The sequence below is a fragment of the Pelodiscus sinensis genome, chromosome 10 (assembly GCF_049634645.1).
Source record: "Pelodiscus sinensis isolate JC-2024 chromosome 10, ASM4963464v1, whole genome shotgun sequence".
NCBI lineage: Eukaryota > Metazoa > Chordata > Testudines > Trionychidae > Pelodiscus > Pelodiscus sinensis.
In genome coordinates, this window is record NC_134720.1 from 46,593,980 (window position 1) to 46,615,992 (window position 22,013).

The 22,013-nt window shown below is 43.1% G+C and overlaps 1 long non-coding RNA gene across 1 annotated transcript in view; it reads left to right on the forward strand.

Annotated features, from left to right (window-relative positions):
- The window catches only part of LOC142830871 (uncharacterized), a 208,011-nt gene extending 200,423 nt beyond the window's left edge, over positions 1-7,588 (forward strand). The window contains exon 3 of the long non-coding RNA XR_012906405.1: positions 5,348-7,588. This is a non-coding gene — a long non-coding RNA (uncharacterized LOC142830871). The remainder of the gene's footprint in view (positions 1-5,347) is intronic.
- The last annotated feature ends 14,425 nt before the right edge of the window (positions 7,589-22,013 follow it).

Genomic DNA, 22,013 nt, shown 5'->3' on the forward strand with positions numbered 1-22,013 from the left:
AATTGCTAATGAAGCGCGGGATTTAAATATCCTGCGCTTTATTAGCATAATCGCGTCCAGATGCCATTTGAAATCGCATTATTGCGAAATAAAACGCCCCGTGTAGCAGCGTTATTTCAAGAGAAAATTCTTCTCTCAAAATAACTGTTACTCCTCATACAATGAGATTTAATAGCTATTTCGAGAGAAGGGTTTTCTCTCGAAATAACGCTGCTACACAGGGCGTTTTATTTCACAATAATGCGATTTCAAAATGGTGGCCAGACATGATTATGCTAATAAAGCACGTGATATTTAAATCCTGCACTTCATTAGCAATTTCGGTGCACTACATTTGCATCCCTATCTCGAGATAGAGAGCAAGTGTAGACATACCCTAACTGAAAGTATCAACAACAGGTAAAAAGGAAGGGCACGGGGAGAGAAACTTTAATTTTATATACAGTATTTTTCCTCAGTAAATCTCAAAGCACTTCACAATCTATTATATATTTTGAAGAGTGAGTTTGTTTGTGGATTTGTTTGTGCAAAATAAAGGCATACTTCCTGATTAGCTACAGATACCGAATTTTGCGTAAATAATCCCGCCAATTAAATTAGCTGAATGCACTGCTTTTTACACCAGAATATCCTGAATGAAAGGTTTAAATAATTATTTTTGTTTTTTATCGGAAAAAAGTAATGACTATTATGATTAAAGTTCATAAAAATATTTGCTAACAAAATTAAAATCAAGTCGCCTAGTCAACTGTCATTTTAGTGTAAAGAAAATGTTTACTGTTACAAATCACAAAATAATTCAAATTAGTTACGGAAAGAGTAATGAAAGCTTTACGAGTTTTTTTTTTATTGAAATGTCCTATGCATGGTAATTATTCAATAAAAAGAATAATGTTTGAAGTTGAAATCCTACAAATTTAAAACTGTGCTTTTACTTCCCTTTTACCAGCACATTAATAGAAAAATCTACAGATTTTTTTTATTTTCTTGAACTTTACTATAAGTGTAATCTATACAGAATGACTTTACCTGGTCAACGATGGGCCTTACCTGCTAGTCTTTAATATATTTATCCTCATATTACTGTGAAATAGAGAAGTGCCATTAGCCCCGCTTTTACAGATGGGGACCTGAGGTACCTAGAGGCTCAATAACTTGCCCACAGGGCACAGCCACACAGAGTTTAATTTAAAAAAAAAAAGGAAATGCCAAAGATGCCCTAAGGTGAAGAGGGTCACAGAGAAGTCCTCCAGGTGGCTAGAGTGGCTAGGAGGAAACCATCCAATCAGGAGCCAGGAAGGAGTACAAAAGGAGCTACAGAGTTAGAAGCAGCTCAGTAGCAGTCCAGACCTGGAAAGGAGAAGGTCAGGGCGGGCAGGCAGGCAGGCAGAACCAGGGACAGCTCATAACAGAGAGCTGTTGAGAGACTGCTGAACTGTGATAGACCCCTGAGTTAAGGGCAAGGACTTATCTCCAGGAGAGGAAGCCTTAGAGGCACCAAACTAAGGGAACAGCATTGAACTGAGACACCCTACAGAGAGCACTTGGATGGGCCTCTGTTAGAGGTGTATCTTGGAAGGGGTTTGTGATTACACAGTGTGTGACTCTGCTAGAGGGCTGAGGAAACATAAGGCCTTTAAGACTGACAGAATGCAGGAACCCACAGTTGGCTAAACGGGGCGCTCATGTGAGGTGATTGCCGACCCCGTTACATGTCCACTATGGACTTTTGTATTGCCTCTGATTTTACGTGGAAAGCCCTCAGATTCTATGACTATGGCATGCAATGTAAAACCTGAAGAAAAATAAGCACTTTTTGAAGCTTCGTCTTTGAGACATAATTGCTCATTGTATTGTGCTAGGCACTGTATATACAGACATAATGAAAAGAGGGTCACCTCTGTGGAGAGCTTACAAGCAAAATATAGTGCAAGCGATAACAGGTGGATACAACAAACAGGCAGGAGTAGAACAGGGGGAGCAGCAATATGATTTATCACTTAGTGTCATGAACGGGACATTAGCACACCAGCAACTTAGTTGTTGCCAGGTGCTTTGTAGACCTCCCAGCATAGGTGAATTTTGGAGAGCGCTTTGGAGGGATTGCTGAGGAGGGTGCTAATTGTGAGGGTGGGGGTTGTGGTGATTTAAAAAATCTGGTTCTCCCAGGTCCTGAGCAGCCTCAACTCTCAGGGCAGACTGTCAATGTTGAGGGCTCTTATTAGTACATAGCCAAGGACTGAAGTCACTCGAGGTGGAGAAGTCATGACTCTACTGTTTCTGCCTTGTTTTCATTTTATCCAGTGATCTACACGTATTTTGCAAATTATTATGATTATTTAAAATGCAGGGCACATTTAGATGTAGCTGCTATTCATTAAAATCCACCCTCGCCCTCCCTGGATATGCAGGGCTGGTACTTGGTCCTGCTGTGAAGGCAGGGAACTGGACTCAATGACCTTTTAAGGTTCCTTCCAGTTCTAGGAGATAGGCATTCTCCATTAATTTATTTTTATTTTATTTATCTTTAGCTCCACAGCACAGTCTCTTGCTGCTTGAGCTGATGGAGTAAAAGCTTAGTATCTTCTGTGTTGATCTGCAGCTAGAGGGAGATGGAAACACAAATCCACGTTTTGCCAGTGGATTTCATAGCTCTTGGCTACACTTGGAAAAAAATAGTTTCCATTCCAGGCGCTGTAGAGGTTATGGACTCCAGTGCCTTCACCTCCCTCCAGCCTCTTCATGTGCCTTTCTACTCCTATCCCAAGCTTCTGCTCCTATGGGCTGCTGTTATAATCCACCCAGTTCTAGGCTGTTCCTCTCCCTGTACACTTATACCCCTGTCCTTTCCCAGCTCCTGTTCTCCTCATGCTGCTCCTGTCCCTTTAAGCTCCCCTGTTCTTGCTCCTATTTCCCTTTCCCCTGACCACCTGCTTTTGTCTCCCCTAGTCTCACTGCATTTCAGTCGGGTTGCCTCTTCCTCCTCCTCTAGGCTGCCTGCACAACAGCACTGGGATCACAGAAGAAACAAGAGTCCTTGATTTCAGTTGTGATCACCAGCCCTCATTTCTGGGAAGAGCAATTTCCTAGAAACTGGGACAGTCTTGCATATCCTAGGGACTGTGCGTGCTCAGTTGCTCTGTGTGGGTGGGGTGTGGTCTGGTTGGCCCTGGGAGTTGTGAGGGGATGGAGCATACTTAGGGTGTGTCTAGACTACCTAGTTTTGTCGACAAAAGTGGACTTTTGTCGACAAAACAATACCAGCGTCTACACTACCGCGGAGTTCTGTCGACATAATGTCGACAGAACTCCGCAGTTTTGTCGACGCTGGTATACCTCATTTTACGAGGCAAAACACCTTCTGTCGACAGAGTTCTGTCGACAGAAGGTGTTATTGCCTGTAACGTTGCATCCAGACTACGGAGTTCTGTCGACAAAGCGGCTTGCTTTGTCGACAGAACTCCATGTGTCTGGACGCAAATTGTCGACGGAAGTTTTGTCGACAGTATCTGTCGACAAAACTTCCGTCGACAAAATGCGGTAGTCTAGACGTACCCTTAGTGTAGACAGAATCTTCTGATAATGTAGCTGCCAAACTGTAACTACTGAGCATGTGAGAACTGAGAGTCTCAAATGTATTTGACTACATTCAGGAAGATGTTAATGGGCAAGACAAAAGGCACAGGAATGAAATCAAGTCCAACCCTCAGCCAAATTTCAGCTCCCTGCCCCAAAGCTTGAGGGAAGGGGCTATTAGAGCCTCACAATGAAACAGTTTTAAAGACTGTTTTAACATTATCAAAACTTGTACATATTTCTCAACCTTAAGAACTAAACCATTCTTAGCTAACATTTTCAGGAAAAAAATCACACTGAGTTGCCACTCAATTTGGAAAATTTTAGCTTGAATAATTTAAAGTTTAACAAACTTGCAAGTAATTTAAAAGAGGATCATATAATGGAAAGTATTGGGGAACCTTAACTCTAAGCATTCCCCCATGCCACTGTCAGATACCTTTAAAGCACGAGTGTAGTAATTAGTGCGGTCAAGCGATAAAAAAAAATTAATCGTGATTAATTGCGTGATCAAAAAATTTAATTGCACTTAATTGTGTGTGCTGACCCTTTGAAATGCAGCGGTGGCGTTTCAAAGGGTAAGTGCTGCAGAAGCCCGGGATCAGCTGGAGTCCTCAGATGATCCCAGGCTCAGTGCAGCTACCCCTTTGAAACACATCCGTGGTGTTTCAAAGGGGCAGCAGTGCGGGAACCCGGGATCAGCTGGACTCCCCAGCTGACCCTGGCTCTGTGCAATGCTGTACCTTGGAAAGGCCGCCCCCATGTTTCCAAAGGGCAGCACTGCGGGAGCCCGGGGTCAGCTGGAGTCCTCAGCTGATCCTGGGCTCCTAATGTGCTGCACCTTTGAGGGACCAGAGCGGCATTTCAAAGGGGCAGCACAAGGGAGAGCCCAGGATCAGCTGGAGTTCCCACCTGACTGTGGGCTTTCTGCAGTGCTGCCTCTTGGAATCGCCACCCCGGCGCCTCAAAGGGACAGTGCATTAGGAACCTGGGACCAGCTGGAGTGTTCAGCTGATCCCTGGCTACGTGTTGCACTGCCTCTTTGAAGTGCTGCTCTAGCGCTTCAAAGGCACAGCACTGCACGGAGCCTGGGGTCAGCTGGGGATTCCAGCTGATCCCAGGCTCCTCGTGCACTGCCTCTTTGAAATGCCGGAGAGTCACTTCAAAGGGGCAGCATAGCATTAACGCCTGCAATTAACGTGTTAAAAATTAACGCGTTAATCCTGCCCTGTGTTAATTGTGGGCATTAACGCACATCAGTTGACAGCCCTAGTAGTAATACGTGTTTGCATCAGGCTGTATTGACTCCTTTTATCCTCCCCATTTATGGATCCTCCACCTCCGTGTCTTGGAGAACAGGTGTGCTTTGCTATGGAGGTAACTTACTCCCTTCTGCCTTGTCAGTCCCCTCCTCCACTCTCCCATATGCTGATGCACGTGGCAAGCCCCCACTAACTTTATATTGCTTCCTAGGCACAGGGAGAAACGCCTTCAACCTTTGCTGAAAATAAATAATTATTGACACTATACTTGCCCTGAAACTTTAGCTTTGTGGAAAAGTTCCACATACACCCTTCCTTTAAGATGATCCCGCATGCTTATCCATAGGGAATTCAAGAGAGTAAATTGTGTATCATTCAGTTTTGATCCTATTGCCATACTCTCAAAACTGTAAACAAAAAGGAGCCTTCTCTTGCTAAAAGGTGCAGAAAGATTTCACAGAGCAGAGGAGAGAAAACTATTACCTAATTTTGTGTAATTTTTGATGCAGGAAATAATTTTGCCCATGCACCTGCATGGGGAAAAAAAACCACATCAACGCGGCAGCTTCAACCATCAATCTGTGGGACCTAAGCGCTCAGCCTGAAAGCAAAGGTGAAATGGAATACGAAAATTGCAGAGCAGCCGAAGAGGAGTCAGCTATCAGAGGGCCCCTACTGAAATCCCATCTTTGGGGTAGGATTTCTTGTGCATTTTCATGTTTTGGTCACCTGACCTTGGCTCCCTGGTCTAATTGGTCTCCTCATTTACAGACTAACTAATGATGTAACCAGAGTGTGTGGGAACCAGAACTGTGTGACAGATACAATTTTTCCCAGTCATTTATGAGGCTTGGATACTAATTCTGCCTGCTTACCTGGTTCTAGTGCTGGTTATCTGGAAATTTGAACTTCTTAAAGGACATAATGAGGCTAGCTATAACTGAGGCTGAACTTAGTCACTTTAACGTAAAAGTATACCTGCTGCAGAATATATTCATCTGTGAAATCTAATTCTTTCTGACCATAACAAACAGCGCTCTATATTTTAATACAAATGGCTGTGTTCATATCACTTCTTTATTTGTCCCATGATTGGCTGAAGTGAAAATTATTCTCATTGCCGTTTTAAGAAACAGATTAATTTACTTAACTTGGTTCTAAAAGTGTTATTTTATCCACCTGCTGCTTCTCCTTCCCTTCCACCTCACCAGATTTTTGCACACACACTATTGTCTGGTTTTACTGGTGTAATTTGTTACCATGGTAGTATTAACAACAACAGTAATAATGTTTGCCTCCCAGTAGTACAAGGCCCCACCCAAGAGAGGTGATTGTGCAAAGATACAGTGAGATGATCCCTCTTCCAAAGAGTTTGCAATTTAAATAGCCCAAACAGAGATGAAGTGGGGCGAGGGAATGGGAAAGAATATACAAGTAGAGCCAACAGTGTTGGTACTTTTGAAAATACTTGACAGTATATGAGAAAAATCCTACAGGTGGGACCTCTCTTGTCCAGCACCCTCGGCACCTGACCGGTCCTGGATGAGGGAATTTGCCGGACAATGGGAGGTCCCCTGATACCAGCCCCTCAGCCCACTGCTGGCTCCATCAGCCCAGCTGGGCTGTCTGTTGGCCAACCCCAGTCCTGGCTCCACTGCCGGCCGGGCAGCTTCAGCACCACTGTCGAATGGCACATTACCCAATCGGGCTGCTGCAGCCCCCACCCTGATGCTGGGCAGCACGTGGCCCCAGCCACGCTGGTTCTGCGAGGTTGCCGCGGCCCTGGCTGACTTCCCTCTCAGGCTGCCACGGCCACGGCCCCAGCCCTGCTGCCGAGCGGCAGGCAGCCCCAATCACTCTGCTGCTGACACCAGGGCTGCTGCGGCCCCACTTCCTCCCAGGCTGACGCGGCCTGGCCCGGCTTCCCCTCTTAGGCTGCTGTGGCCCCAGCCCTGTTGCCAGGCAGCAGACAACCCACCCTGCACTCTGCCCAGGATGCTGCGGCCCCGCTACAAGCAGGGCTTTCAGCTGCTGGCCCTCCTGCCCCAGGGCTCTCTCATCCAGGAACATCCGTGGTCATGCTGGACCACGAATGTTGCCGGATGAGAGAATCCTGGATTGGGGAGGTGCAACCTGTCCTACCTATATAGCAGAGGTAACTTTAAAAGTAAAGCGGCATTTGGACAACTCTTTCCAAGTATCAGTAATAATGCTTTGGATTTCTGGATGCTGAAAATATGTTGCCATATTCTGAATTCTTGTTTCTCCTTACACGTGTCCTGTGATATTGAGTGGGACATGGTCTCTTAATTTGGGGATCTGCCGGGGATCATGACTCCCCTCTATTTTTTATGGCTAGATGAAGGGAGGGGAGGAGCCCAAATTGTTTTGGGTAGCAACACCATTCCCACATGAAAAGGTTGAAAACCTTGGCTACAGGGCATCTTTGAATTGACACATCAGGGGACTGTAGTTTTTGAGGATTCTTATATCTTGTAACACTTTGTAAATCTAGTTAAACTAATCTAGGGACAGAAGGTTGTTTTTTTCCGCTTGTTGATAATGTTTCCGAATGTGGAGCAAACTAAAAGCAGTAGCAAAAACTTGGAACCCTATGGGAGTGTGTTAAGCTTTTATGTGTCCTATGTAAATAGGACCGTTATGTGCGGTTAAAAGTTGTCAGTGGGCTATGCATGTCACACAGATTTGCATATGCACATAGTGGTTAATCCAGTCAATAAACATGTCAAAAAGCGAAATCACTCAATATTTCTGTATTCTTTTTTTTCCGAGTATATATGATGCCCAACACACATGCAATGGATCTGGGCCCTGACATCTATTTAAACTCTTTGGGAGCTATATCAAACATTAATGGGGATTAGTGTTAGAACTGCTGTAAACATAGCAAACAATCTGCTGTAAGTGTATGCTCACATTTCCATATGTTATGTAGGTAAGCAGAGCCATTAAGAAGGAGAGTGACTCTGGGAGATGGTTCTCAGTTAACTAGGCTTGGGATTGGTAGACGCAAACACTGGTAGAGCGTGGTTATTTCATGTTATCAGCACCTTTATCACAGTAAAGCTGCAATTCATCTTACTCAAAGGCACGTCAGATTTAAGGAGATGTATTTTCATTGTGCATAGCCCCTAAAATACAGATAAAAGTCATTTAGTACATCCAGGTGCACTTGGCAGAAAAAGTTAATTCCAGGTGTGGAACTTCAAAAAATATTATAATACCCTGTTGTCAAAGCTGGATAAATTCATCAAGTTAGAAAAATGAAAGGTAAATTAGGAACAAAGTCCAAGAAATGACTAAGGAAAGGCCATCTCTCTATGAAGAAGTTATGGCAGACGAGGGAATCTCCCGATTGCTTATATAAACATGGTTTGGATCTGGGTAACATTTCAAAAGAGAAAGCTTTGGCATGCATGAGCACATAGAAATATGGCATTGCCTCAGTGGGAGGTATGGGGTGGGGCTTGGAGTATTGAACCAAAACCTACCTTATAGTGCATGCTCAGGACTCGATCCAAAGCAGCTGAAGTTAGCATCAAGCCTTTCCACTGACCTTAGTGGGCTTTTTCCTTCATTCACAGGAAGAAAGGCAAGAAAAATAGATTTGCTTCTTCAAGTAAGGTCAAATTATTTAGGGCCTTTTTCCGCTTGGTTTTAGCCCATAGGGCTTTCTTCCCTGACCTCCTCAGCATCAGGCATTTAATCAGTGAGTTTAATTGTAAACTATACCACAAACTAGAAAATACCATTATATCAGTTAAAGCAATTTGCTAGTAGGGAATGTCTGTTCTGTAATATAATGCACATTATTTATTTGACACATTTTTTAAAAAGAGCTTTTATTTATCTGATAGGTTTATGGATAAATATGCCATAAATGCTTTTAAATCCCATTGTGACTTGGTTTTAGTTCCACATGTTTAGATGAAATGACCATTACACTTGCTAGACGTTTACAAACTTAATAGCAGTTCTAACAGCATGTGTCAGTTTTTGTCCCCTGTGGGGGTAGTTATATTAATATCCTGTCAGTTCTAGTTAATCTAAAAAATATATTATATAGGCACCATGTGGTTTGGTGTACTGTACTGCTTGATGTACTGGTACTTGACATTTTTCATCTGGCTCAAAAGAGACACTGAACTAAACCAATACAAATCTCCATGTGAATGGATTTTTGTCAATGCCATAGGGTATGTCTACACTAGCCCCCTAGTTTGAACTAGGGAGGCTAATGTAGGCATTTGAAGTTGCAAATGAAGCCCAGGATTTAAATATCCCGGGCTTCATTTGCATTTTCCTGGGCGCCACCATTTTTAAAAGTCCCTTAGTCCGAACTCCGTGCCCGCAGCTACACGCGGCACGGAGTAGATAGTTCGAATTAGGATCTCTAATTCGAACTACCGTTACTCCTCATGGAACGAGGTGTACCAGTAGTTCAAATTAGAGATCCTAATTAGAACTACCTACTCCGTGCCACGTGTAGCCGCAGGCACGGAGTTCGGACTAAGGGACTTTTAAAAATGGCGGCGCCCAGGAAAATGCAAATGAAGCCCGGGATATTTAAATCCCGGGTTTCATTTGCAACTTCAAATGCTTACATTAGCCTCCCTAGTTCGAACTAGGGGGCTAGTGTAGATATACCCATAGTCTCTCAGAATGATGATAAACATGATAAGTTCTCCCATCGGTGTATGTGTAAACCCAATCAGGATCAACTGTGTTAACTAAAGATGAGCCAAACTTTTTGGTGAAGAATGACCTTCTCTGGAGATTGGATTATCCAGCCCACTTTATTAGCCTGATCAATTTGCTGATGGGTTTGTCTCCACGGAGCTGTATTCTAGAATTGTTATAGCTGATTAACTGCACGTATGAATGTTTTTGTTTTGGAAGAAGAATGCCTTGTTCTGAATCAGCTTAGTCCACTTAAAATAAGAGTAACCCAACATGCAATTAATGATTAATTTAAATTTATATCCAAACTTAGTCTGGACTGACTTTCCTACATAGACAAACTTGGAGTGTATAAGAGTATGTTAGAACACCATCCACCATAAATATCTCAGATGGCCTGACTTGCTCCTATGAAAGGAAGGTTTTCCCTAGCTGTAACCCTACCAAAAGTTTTTCTAGAAAGCCCACACTTTTCTCAGGCCTTGTCTACACTAAACAGAAGATAGACGCTGCCACAATCAATCTTCCAGAGTTCATTTTAGTGAGTCTAGTTAAAACTCACTAAATCAAACTTGGAGGGCGCCCCCACTGGCATCCAGTACTCCTGCTTTTGCAAGGAGAAAGAGAAACCAAAAGGAGCATTTGCTCCCGTCAGCCACCCACTGTGGGGATTCTGCCAAGCATGGCTTCAGGTACGCTGACTCTAGCTATGTGTTCTACAAAGCTGAGGTTATGTACTTTAAGCCAATCTGCCGGGTCTAGTATAAATCTGACCTCAGTCATATGATCATTTCCTGCCATCAGCCCTGTCAGCTGTTATCCATGTGATCCTAGTCAGTGATGTGGCTGTGATAACAGTTGAGTGGACACATGACTTGAACAATGTGAACATAATGCCAACAAATACTACAATCTGTTTTAAAGAAGTTTTGATCTGGAGTCTGCTGGGTTTCTGGGCCTTTTTGCTTAGGAGCGAGAAGGTGTGATTGTGTGCATGATTCAGAGCAAATAATATAGCTCATCTGCAATTGCAAATAATATAGCTCGTCTGCAGTTATGGTTTTGTTGAGTTACTATATAGATGCTTAGCTCAGGGAGAAAAGTGAAATCTCTGCTTTTGTCATTGTTTGAAGGGTTTCAATATTTAGGGCATTCAGTCAGCATTTCATTGCATTTAAAACTCAGATCAATCTAGCTGTGTTGGTCAGGGCTATGCAAAGTGCACACCCTGGTCAATATAATTAAGTTGACCTAACCCATACTGGTGATGCAACTGGGTTGATAGAAGAATTCATCTGTTGATCTAGCTACTGCCCCTTGAAGTGGCGTATTTACTAAAAAAAAAAACCCAAAAAACAACCAAACCATTCTTTGCTATGGCAAGTGTCTAGATTATAATGCTATAGCTGTGCCCTCTAGCACTTGAAGTATAGACATGCTCTGACTTGCTAATTATGGCCTGATATGAACTCATCACCTCTCAGAGGGACTCAGTGCCATGTAAGATTGAGTCCTGAAGGAGGAGTGCAGATACATCAAATATGGGCGGAGGAGATTTTTGTTTGTGGCATTGTATCAAATCTACTTTCAACAGAACGCTCCCCAAAGGCGTTTGCCTGAATATTTCAGTGATCGTTTCACACTTTCCAGTCTACTAGTGCTGCATAAATATTGAAAGCTTAGGTTATGGACAATAGGATCATTTTCTTTATATAGAGAAAAACTTGTGACACCATAACAATGTCTCCAACCAATTCTGCCTTTTTTGTTTGTTTTTGTTGAATTGATTTTTTTCCAACTTTCTTCACTGTTCCATGCACACTTTTCACAAATATATTTCAGTCTCTACATTAGTCACAGCCGACTGTCTTCCAATTGTGCCTTCATGGATTTGCTCATTGTTATTTGTAGGGTGTGACTGGTCACTAAGGACATGTGTACACTTATAAGCGTACAGCGCCACAGTTGTACCAAGACTGCTGTGCTGCAATAAGAGCTCTCCTGTAGCTCCATTACACCAAGGGGAAAGAGCTCTCTTCTTCAACATTGTACAACCAGCTCAGGGAGCAGTGATAACTCTGTCGGTGGGAAACTCTCTCACTGATGTAGTGCTTTAAACACAAGCACTTAGGCCAGTAAAATGTACGCTGCTCAAGGGTCTTCATACCCTTGAACAACAAATGCTTTGCTGAGTTAAGTGCTATTGTAGACTTTGCCCTAAGTTTCACATTTGCAATTCGCTTTAAGTTTAATCAGGGTTTACAGGATTGGATTGAGGATTCATGAAATGGCTAAAGATGGCAATCTAAAACCCTCTCACTGCATACGATATTTGGGCACTGTAACGTCCCGCCCCAGGGGACCGGGGCAATTAGTCACGTTCAGCTGTCACACTTAGTCTCTAGGTTACCGATCGGCGTGGAGGGGGACCTGGGCCCACCCCCACCCCCTCTCCAGGTCCCAGCCCAGGACCCTAAGGGTGGGCGTCTTAAACGCACCGCCCGACCGGGGGGGCTACGGCCGCAACTCACCGGTCCCCGGGGATTTCCGACCCCATCCTGGGCTACTTCCTCTGATCCCTGCAGTCCTGTCCTGCCACGCTTGGTCTGGCGGGGCGCTGGGTGGGACTCACCCTCGCCAGCTGCGTCGTTCTCCTGCTGTTGGTCCTGGAGCACTGTCCGGTACCGCCGGGTTCTCCGCTCTCTGCACCGGCCGTCTTGCCACCCAGGCGGGCCGCTGTCTCTCCCCTCTCCTCGTCGGCCACCTCGCCACCTGGGCGGGCTGCCATCTCTCCCCTCTCCGCACCAGCCGCCTCGCCAACCGGGTGGGCCGCTGTCTCTCCCCCCGGGCTTCTGGCTGCCCGGCTTTTGAATCCGGTGCCCCTGGCCTGGGATGCCGGCGCATGCGCCTCAGGCCGCCGACAGCTCCCGGGGCTCGGGCGCCAGGGAAGCGCCTGCGCCTGCGGCCGCCACCGAGCAGGCGTGGCAGAGCCGCTCCGGCTCTTCGGCGGCAGTTCCCCGCGGCGCCCAAGTGTGGGGCGCGGGGTTTGGGCTCGCGATCCCTGCCGCCCCGTCACAGGCACATAAGACTCTCAATCTGGATTTCTGCTTCATTTCCTTAAAACATTATGGCTGTGTCTAGACTGGCCAGTTTTTCCAGAAAATCAGCCACTTTTCCAGAAAAACTTGCCAGCTGTCTACCCTGGCCACTTGAATTTCCGCAAAAGCACTAACGATCTCATGTAAGATTGTCTTTTGCACAAAAGGGCCAGTGTAGACAGCTCAGATTTTTCTGCAAAAAAGCCCCGATCGCAAAAATGGCGATCGGGGCTTTTTTGTGGAAAAGCGCATCTAGATTGGCATGGACGCTTTTCCGCAAAAAGTGCTTTTGTGGAAAAGCGTCCGTGCCAATCTAGACACTCTGTTCCGAAAATGCTTTTAACGGAAAACTTTTCCGTTAAAAGCATTTCCGGAAAATCATGCCAGTCTAGACACAGCCTATTAGTCAATTTAATGCTGATGGAAGCAGCCAGACTGACGGCCAGAAGAAAAAGGTGTTACAAGGAGGAAGGAGAAAAATTGTTCTCCTTGAGTTCTGATGATAGGACGAGAAGCAATGGGCTTAAATTGCAACAATGAGGTTGGATATTAGAAAAAACTTCCTGCCTGTCAGGGTGGTTAAACACTGGAATAAATTGTCTAGGGAGGTTGTGGAATCTCCATCTCGGGAAATATTTAAGAGCAGGTTAGATAGACATTTATCAGGTGTTATCTAGATGGTGCTTGGTCCTGCCATCAGGGCAGGGAACTGGACTTGATCACCTCTCAAGGTCCCTTCTAGTTATAGTATATTAAATGAATTCCTCTGTTTATCCACAGAACAAGCACCGTGTTTCCCAACACTGCTGCACTTTGTGGTGATGGTGAGAACATTTGACTGGGATCCTATTCTGCTAGTTTCTTGCCAAAGGGGAGGCGGGGGGACTTACAGCTGTCTACAGAAACTAGAAATTATATCTATTGGGAATAATAGTGGTGGATGTACCATAGTATCTACTAGTAAAAAATATGCTTTATTTCTATAGCACCTTTCCACTGAGAATCTCAGTGCTTTGCACACACGAATAAGTTAAGCCTCGGGACTTCTGCCACCTTTTACAAATGAGTAAAATGGAGGCCAAAAGCATTTGCATGGATAGATGGCCCCGCACTACACTGCTTGTATCTGGGTCTGGATTTTAAATATTCTAAAAGTCTGTCCATGTTTGCCTCTGACATTTTGATTTGATCTATTTTAGAGCTAGGGAGCAGCTTTGACATTTTAAGTGGGCTCAGAGTTCAGATTCCAGAAACATTCCCTTGCCAAAAGTTTGGATTTCTTCTGAGACACTGGTATCATTCATTATTGCAGCCTGAAATCCCAGTGCTGATCCAAGCTGAGGTTCTCTCTGCATCCAGCAATTCTGCATGTGTCCAACTTTTGTTTACGAGTATCTCCAATTAAAGTAAAAGGCGCTTAGGAACGGATCCCAGGAATAGAACCACGTACACTTAAATAAAACTGCCTAGCAGCCCTGGAGCCAGTAAAGGGAAAGCACCATAACCTTGTTCTTAATCTTTTGAGCACCATTACGTGTATTCTAGTATTAGACGCTTGGAAATGCTATGTGCATTGATGATGTTTTTCTTTCCTGTCGTATGCATTATTATTGGCCATTGCTTCTGAAGAAGCACCAGCCATCCACAGGCGACTTGTGGTAGCGCTCAGGAGCTGTCCTTTCCCCATGTACGTCTGCCAAAATTTTCATTGCTAAAAGGGGCACTCCCTCATGCTCCATCCCTGTTCTGGGTGCCCCACCCCCTTCCCCTCACGGGCACCAATAGCCTATGCCAGCCAAGATGGCTTTTCTTCCTTCTGTCAGGGTAGGTGTCAACAGAGCCCCCCAAAACAAACATTTGTTTATAACCTGGGCTCCCTCTGCTGGCTGGCTCTGCAGCAGTCTAGCACCAAATCACTGTTAACCCTACAAAAAATTACAGCTTTCATTGTTAAAAAAATATATAAACAAGAGAGGACTATATAGGATTTTTCTTTTAAAAAATAAAAGAGAAAATCCCCATCAAAATATGATTCAGTTAAACTAAGCAAACAAATCTGGGATTGACGCTATTTGCCAGTGTCCCCATCAAGCCAATCTTTCCTGAATAAAATGTTAGAGAGAGTGCTTACCAAGTATTCCCTTAGTCTATGTTTCTGGATTAATGCTGGGTTTCCTCCTTGTCTTCCAAGCTCTACAGTTCCACTTACTAAAGGTATGTCTACACACCGACAAAGAGTGAATTCACACCTCAAGCCATTATTTTGAAATAATGGTGAGCTGGAGGACTTCTTACTCCGACTCTTGGTAACCCTCATTTCACAAGGAGTAAGGGAAGTTGAAGAAAGCGTGTTCTTCCTTCAACTTCCTGCTTTGTAGACAGTGCCAAAACCAAATTAAGCTGTTTTGACTTAAGCTACGCAATTGACGTAGCTCAAGTTGCGTAGCTTATTCCAACTTTAGGTCTGCTGTGTAGACGTACCCTAAGTGTCCCAATAAAGACTGTGTGAACGAGCCTTAAACAGTAGTAGCATTCCCCCCACTTGCTCTTTGCTTTATCTGTACTTACTGTTTCCATCCTGTCATCAACAAAGGCTTTAGCATAAAGGGCAATGAGGTAGAATGTGACAAGGAGAATGGGAGCCAGAAGAGAGAATACTTCTGTAATGACACTGTAGCTTGGAGAAATTCTTCTCAAATCATTTATGGAGCCTGGATTACCTAAAACTGAGGACATAGTGCCTCTTCTATTTTGTCTATGCATCTAGATTATAGATAATGACAGTGTTCCTGCTTTATTTTCAGTTGCCTGTCATTAATATTCAAGTATTTCCTTCCTGAAGTGTTACAACACACATTTTTATTCAATTAGTATATTAATTATACTTGTATGACTCCTTTCATCCAAGTGCTTCAGTGCTGTATGGACATTAATGAGTTACGCCTCTCTGTACCCTGTCAGGAAGGTATTAAAATGTCTATTTTACAGGTGGATCAACTGAGGCCTAGAGTGGCTGTGTGAGATGGTTGGATACAACAGGGATAAGCACCTGGGTAAAAACCTAGGGTAATTTTGCAAAGCAAAGCAGTGGCTCAGCCAATAATAGAACCCAGGGATCTTGTATTTAGAGTAACAGCTCCCAAATTTTATTGGCTCTTGTACGATCGTCTCGGTTGTGGAGTGAATTGATGGAACTGCAAGCTCATGTTCCACCAGTGGTCCACGTAGCAAAGTTTAGGAACTCCTGGTCTACAGCTTGACACCCAGCCCCACAGAGTATTCTGTTAGGAGTCCCCAGACTGCATTACCTATACGACTGGTGGAACATGAGCAAAGGCATATGCTGACTCCAGTATTTGCTGAGTCTCTTTAGACACTAATGTTTCTCTGGGAAACTCCTCATTATGTAGCTATGGACTGAACCAGTAAATCTTACTAGGGTTGTTGGGGGTTTTTTAAGTTCATTTAGTGCTGGTGAAAGATTGCAGATGGACAGCACTGGAAACCACAGTTAATTATATAGCCACAAAAGAACTCCAGCAGCTGTGATCCAAGCTTCCCATCACACCATGCAAAGGTGCTCCAGTCTTGGCCTGGAGGGGATCCCTATTCAGTTCTCAGTCTCACCAATGAAACTTCTCACTAGAGAGCCAGATGGCATGGTGGCGTCTCTGAGGGTCAGTAGTTCTCAAACTGTGTCAATGAACTACTGTGCTCCACTGACACATAGTCACAAGGTGCCGGCTTCCCCTTTATTCCACCTGCAAGGACATTAAGAAAAGTTAGAAATCACATTAAATTCTGTTCTACTATAGATGTTCCATGTAAGCAGTTACTTAGATCCTGCAGAAACACTGTTCAATGGCCAGTCAAAAATGAGAGTCTCCGAGCGGTCATGATACAGAAGGCAAGCATCTATGAGACCATCTTTCTATCCAGATGCAGTTCATGGTATGAAAAAATCTGAGAGTGTCGTGTTTATGTTTTTATATGGCAACAATAATTATTGTATGGGATCGAGGTCCATTTACATGTACTGGGGACTTCCTTAGCAAAACACCTGTCCACTAGGAAATGAAGGCAGAACTCCTTCACATTCCATATCAGCCCTTAATAGTGGTAGCTATCCAATAGTGATAACTTTCTACCACTACCAGCTCAAAATGTATTTGATCTGGTGACCCTAGAGGTGAAAGGCTCCGTATCTCATTACCAATCCCCTTAGCAGCTGACTCCAGAAAAGCATCTTAGTTCTGATATGTGCAGTTAGATTACAAGGCACAGATGAAAAACCATTGCTGTCAAATGAACTAAGTTACACAAAATCATGTTTTTAATACAAATGCCCCAAGGAATTTCCACTGCACTGTTCTTTTTATATATATATAGCTGCTAAAGTTTACACCAGTAGCAGCTACTTGCCATGCCAAGAAAGCCAAAAATGCTTCTGTCTTTAAAAATTTTGAATTTTACCTCTTCATTGCAAACAAAAAAAATCCCAAGACCGATTTCTTTTTAAAGCTGATAAACTATTGTAGACACACAATTTGCACTGAAAGATACAGGTTCATGTTATGATGATCACAGGCTCAGACTGGAGCGAACAGCTGGCAGCCTGGTTAGTTTTACCGTAGTTCAAACTGAGGCCACGCTGGAGGGAAGGCAAATTCCAATTTCTGTTTTATCAAAGCTCTAGGCAGCAGTGAAGATCAGCCTCAGTGTTCAGCTAAAATTCTTCAGTGACGCTTGTTGTCAGACCAAAGGAGCTGCTAACTGCCCCAGCATAAAATTACCAACGTGCTGCATGGGTGTTTTTATTAACATTTTGTATATGGGGAGGGACACATTTCATACAGATGACCAAAAAAAAAAAATCAACAAATTGACAAATTGCATCTCTCCCATCCCAACCTATATGGAAATTAGGGTTGCCAGGTGTCTGGTTTTGAACCGGACAGTCCAGTATTTGAGCTTTCTGTTGGGGAAACAAATTGAGTAAATATAAATGTCCGGTATTTTCTAAATAAGATATAATATAGATTGTGATGTAATGTCAAATATGTCCGGTGTTTTTGTGGCAACCGTCTGGCAACCCTAATGGAAATGCACATTAGCTTTTTCATAAATATAAAGTTTTTACAATTACTGATGCAAAGATAGATCGTCACATTCTAAAATGTCAGAGGGTTAGCCGTGGTAGTCTGTTTCAGCAAAACCAACAAGGAGTCTTATGGCACCTTAAAGTCTAACATATTTATTAGGGGATAAGCTTTCGTGGGCTGCACACGAAAACGTATCCCCTAATAAATATCTTAGTCCTTTTAAAGTGCCACAGGATTCCTTGTTCATTTTACATTCTAAAATAGCACTGCACTTCTGCAGCGCTCTCTGATTTTTTTTTCTCATCCTCATTTTGTCTGGTTATATTTGTACAAGACTGAAGCCCAAAGGTCGGAGGGGCAGGAGTTTTAACTAGCAGCCCTGGACTGCTGGAAAAGGCATCTTCCTCACTAGGAAAGCTCAGAATGGCAAGAGAGTTAGACTTAAGCTTCCTTTTTCTCCAATCTTTTACCATTTGAGGGTTTTTTAACAGGGGGAGGGAGCCAAAAAATGCTGACCTTAATTAATGGAGACCCACTAGACCCAAAGGAAAAGTTTGGCTCTCAAGGCCTTGGCCTCCCCCTGAGCCTCTCTTGGGTGTAATGAGAGAGCTCAGCTTCATTACTGGCAGCTGAGGGGAAGGGTCACTGGGGATGGATTTGCAAGGCCCTCATTGAGAGATCACTCCATGCTGAGAGGAGCTGGCCATGCTCTTGGACACCTGGTCATTAACATTGCTAATTAGCGGCCATTAATCAGGGCTCTCATTTTTTTTTTTGTTGTGTGTCACCGGCTCAGAGGAGCCAAGTGAATAAGAAGATTGTTTCATTACCTCCACAAGAGGTGGAATGAAAGCAGTTCCCATCAGCTCAAGATGAGATGGATTAAGGGAAAGGTTAGACAACAGTTTAAGATGAGTCAGGGAGGGGGTACAAGGGGACCTGAGCTGTCCTCTGAGGGGGAAAACCAGTCACCTATAATTAATGAAATCTTCCGCAACCTAATTCTAATCACCGTGTGAGCTTCCCACCAGCAGCCAAACTTCTGCAACTTAGGGACTCTAATTTATCTTTTTGTGCATGAAATTATCTGGCAACCAATTTCTCTCTTATTTAAGATTTTCTTCCAAATCTAGCAGGTTTTAATTATGTGTCCTTTTGCATTTATACAGATCGTGAAATTACATTTTGTTCAATACACTTGATTAAATTGGTCAGGGTGCCCCTTCCCCAGACCACCAGGCGGCAAAGAAAATATTTTAATAGCCTAATGTAGAGCTATATTCATTAGGAATAACTGAGAAAAGTATAGAAGAAAACAGAGTCGAAATCTTTCAGACACACAGGAATTAAAACAATATTTGTTCTGCTGATACTGGGTGAACAAGAAAAGACAAAGAAAAATATAATTGCTAGTTTATATAGACCCAAATAAAGAATTTAATGAACAATTAAATTGTTAAAAGCTCCTTTGCCTTGAGAAAATGCACTGTGATCCTCTGACACTCTATTGTATAACTTTATAGAACAGGTGCCTAATTCTCTTGCTGGGATACATTTTAAATGAGTGGTTTGGTTGCTTTGCACCGATTTTAATTTTTTTGTTTACTTTTACTCTAACACGCTCTTTATTTTTACTGATGCAGATATCCTCAGAAATGCGATTAGAAGCAGGTTTTCTCTTTCTGCCTTTCTCTAAAGAGCATTTTGATTTCTAAAACAAACTAACCAAAAGCTTGATTTGTTCTGCTTATGTGTGAGAGCCAGTAACTTTTAGACATATGCACTGAGCATTTCAATCAAGCTGTTTGCATATCCATTCATTTCAGAAAGACACTCAGAATGGATTACAAACATTTAATTGTGACAGGCATAAAATAGTTAAGCAAGGACAAATGGAAGTTCAAAATATGCCTAAGGATCCACTAATGTTACTGGATTGTTCTGATGATGGAACATAAATTCCCCCTTGTACTTTCAAAGTGACTTCATTCAGCTAATGCCCATTGCCTTTCATAGCAACAAAAAGCAAGCCCATGATTCTTATGTATTTGATTTCTCTATTTATGTATAGCAGTGAAGTTTGGGTAAAAATGTTCATAAAACCAACCTTGGGAGTGTTTCATTGGGGCTAGAAATCTAATCATATGATTTCTGGGACTTCATGGGAAAGTTGAAGGCTTAAGGGGAAATTACACAATGAACAGCTGAGAAAAAGTTGCATTCTGGCACAGAATCATGCAAATGGGGCACATTCTTCAGTTTTCTCATGACGGATTGTCTCTGAAACTACTGAGCCAAGCTGCTGAAATGCTAATGAAGGAGATGCATCAATGAGCTGTGTCATCCCAGGGGCTTCAGAGGGGACAGAATAGGAGGGGGGGAAGGAAGGAAGGAAGAAAGAAAGCAAGAATGAAAAGACGAGGGGCAGGAGGAGTTTCAAATATTGGGGCTGGCCTGCTTCTTAAAATGAAATAGAGAAGAAAAAACAGAGCTGCGGTGAGCTCTGATGAACAAACCCTCCTTAATAATATAAAAGTCAGCTGCCCATTAGAATTGGGGTGGAAGTGAAAAGGAAGCCCAGTATCTCCAAATTTTGGAGGGGAGGGGTTATGTTTTGCAAGAATAAGATCAACATAGAGAGCAGATTCTTGGGAAAACGAAAAAATATGCTTTTTCCTGCTTAACATAGAAGCTCAAAAATTGCTGCTACTTGCAAACCCTGTCTCCTATTATGTGATATTTTAGGGGTTTGTATTTGGTAAGAAGACCTGTTACTTTTCAGCCAGGCTGATAGAAAACCACAGAACTGAATTTTTTTGCTAGCAGAGTCTTATCAGCATGTGCCATTTGCTGATTTCCCCACCTATAAATTTGTTTTATAAAACTTTTTGATGCAGATGCACCAAGAGCTATATTTTGCTATAAAGTCCTGTGGTTTTATAACGGTGTGAACCAAAACCTGAGATGTGATTGCTCCCCAGACTTTATGAAGTTTGAGATTTGGATCTCAGAATTAAGGCTAGAGACCATCTCTCCTAGTCATAAAAACATGATGTAGGGCCCACTTAGGAATAGTTTTTAAAAAAGAGTTCAGCTCCCATTTAGGCACCAAAATAAGCCAACACCGTTTCTAAAGATCTCAGCACGCTGCAATGGGTACTGATGTCTTTTAAAAATCTGACTCCACTTGTGGGTGCTGAGGCCTGGAGCCTATGGACTTTAGCGTTCCAAATTTAGCCTTCCAAAATTATCATGAAGCGTTACCAGCAACTCAGGCATAAAATCTGCTCACTTGCCATTTGCTATGATGATTGAGGGCCATAAAATCTACTCACTTGCCATTTGCTGTGATGATTGAGGGCAATCGATTTTTTTTTTCACTTACTTGCCCTAGGGCAGATGGGCAAATAGAATTTTGTGAGTCTGGTTTCATATAAACTCACCAGAGCAAATCCAGTGTGGATTTATACCTTTGGAAAGGCATCCTAGTCTGATAGGAATCTGAGCCAGGTGTCAGGAGACCTTGGCCTTATTCTAAGCTCTGCCACTGACCTGCTACGTGATCTTGGGCAAGTCAATTTACCTCCTTTGTTTCTCTCCCATGCATTGTTGTTATAGGTCTATCTAAGCTCTTTGAGGCAGAGACTGCTGTTGCTTAGTAAGTGCATGTTTGTGCAGCACCTGGCACAATGAAATCCCAATCTTTGCTGGAGCCTGCAGGTGCTACATTTATGCGAATAATAGTAATAGTCATAATATAGCACAATCCCACTGAAGTCAGCTGAGTATCATTCTGTATAGGATTTGTACCATGGCACAGTAAATTATTATTCCCTTATGAAAAAAAACTCTGCAAAGTGTCTGTTCAGCTGATTACTATTTTTTGTCTCTTCAAATGTTTTCACCACCACCAGTGGCCTCAGTTTCAAAATCAGGTTCTAAATGTAAATCAGTGTGTGTGTGCATGTGTGTGTGCATCTAAACACACACATTTTCTTTCTCTCTCTCACACACAGTATTTGTGCACCACAGGAGGTCGCTAGAAGTTGTCTGTATGTGTACATGTGAAGGCTGAGCCCAAAGGCCCATATATTGCCAATGAATTCTTCCAAAAATGTCATCAGGAACTATAATTAGTTTAACTTCACTGTTGATGCTGTGCTGGCTTTCAAAAAATATCACTATAATGTATTCAGTCTTGATGAAATCCAAGGAACTGCATTCTCTTAATTATGTATTATTCTTTGTTTCTCTGGCTTGTTTTATGAGCATCT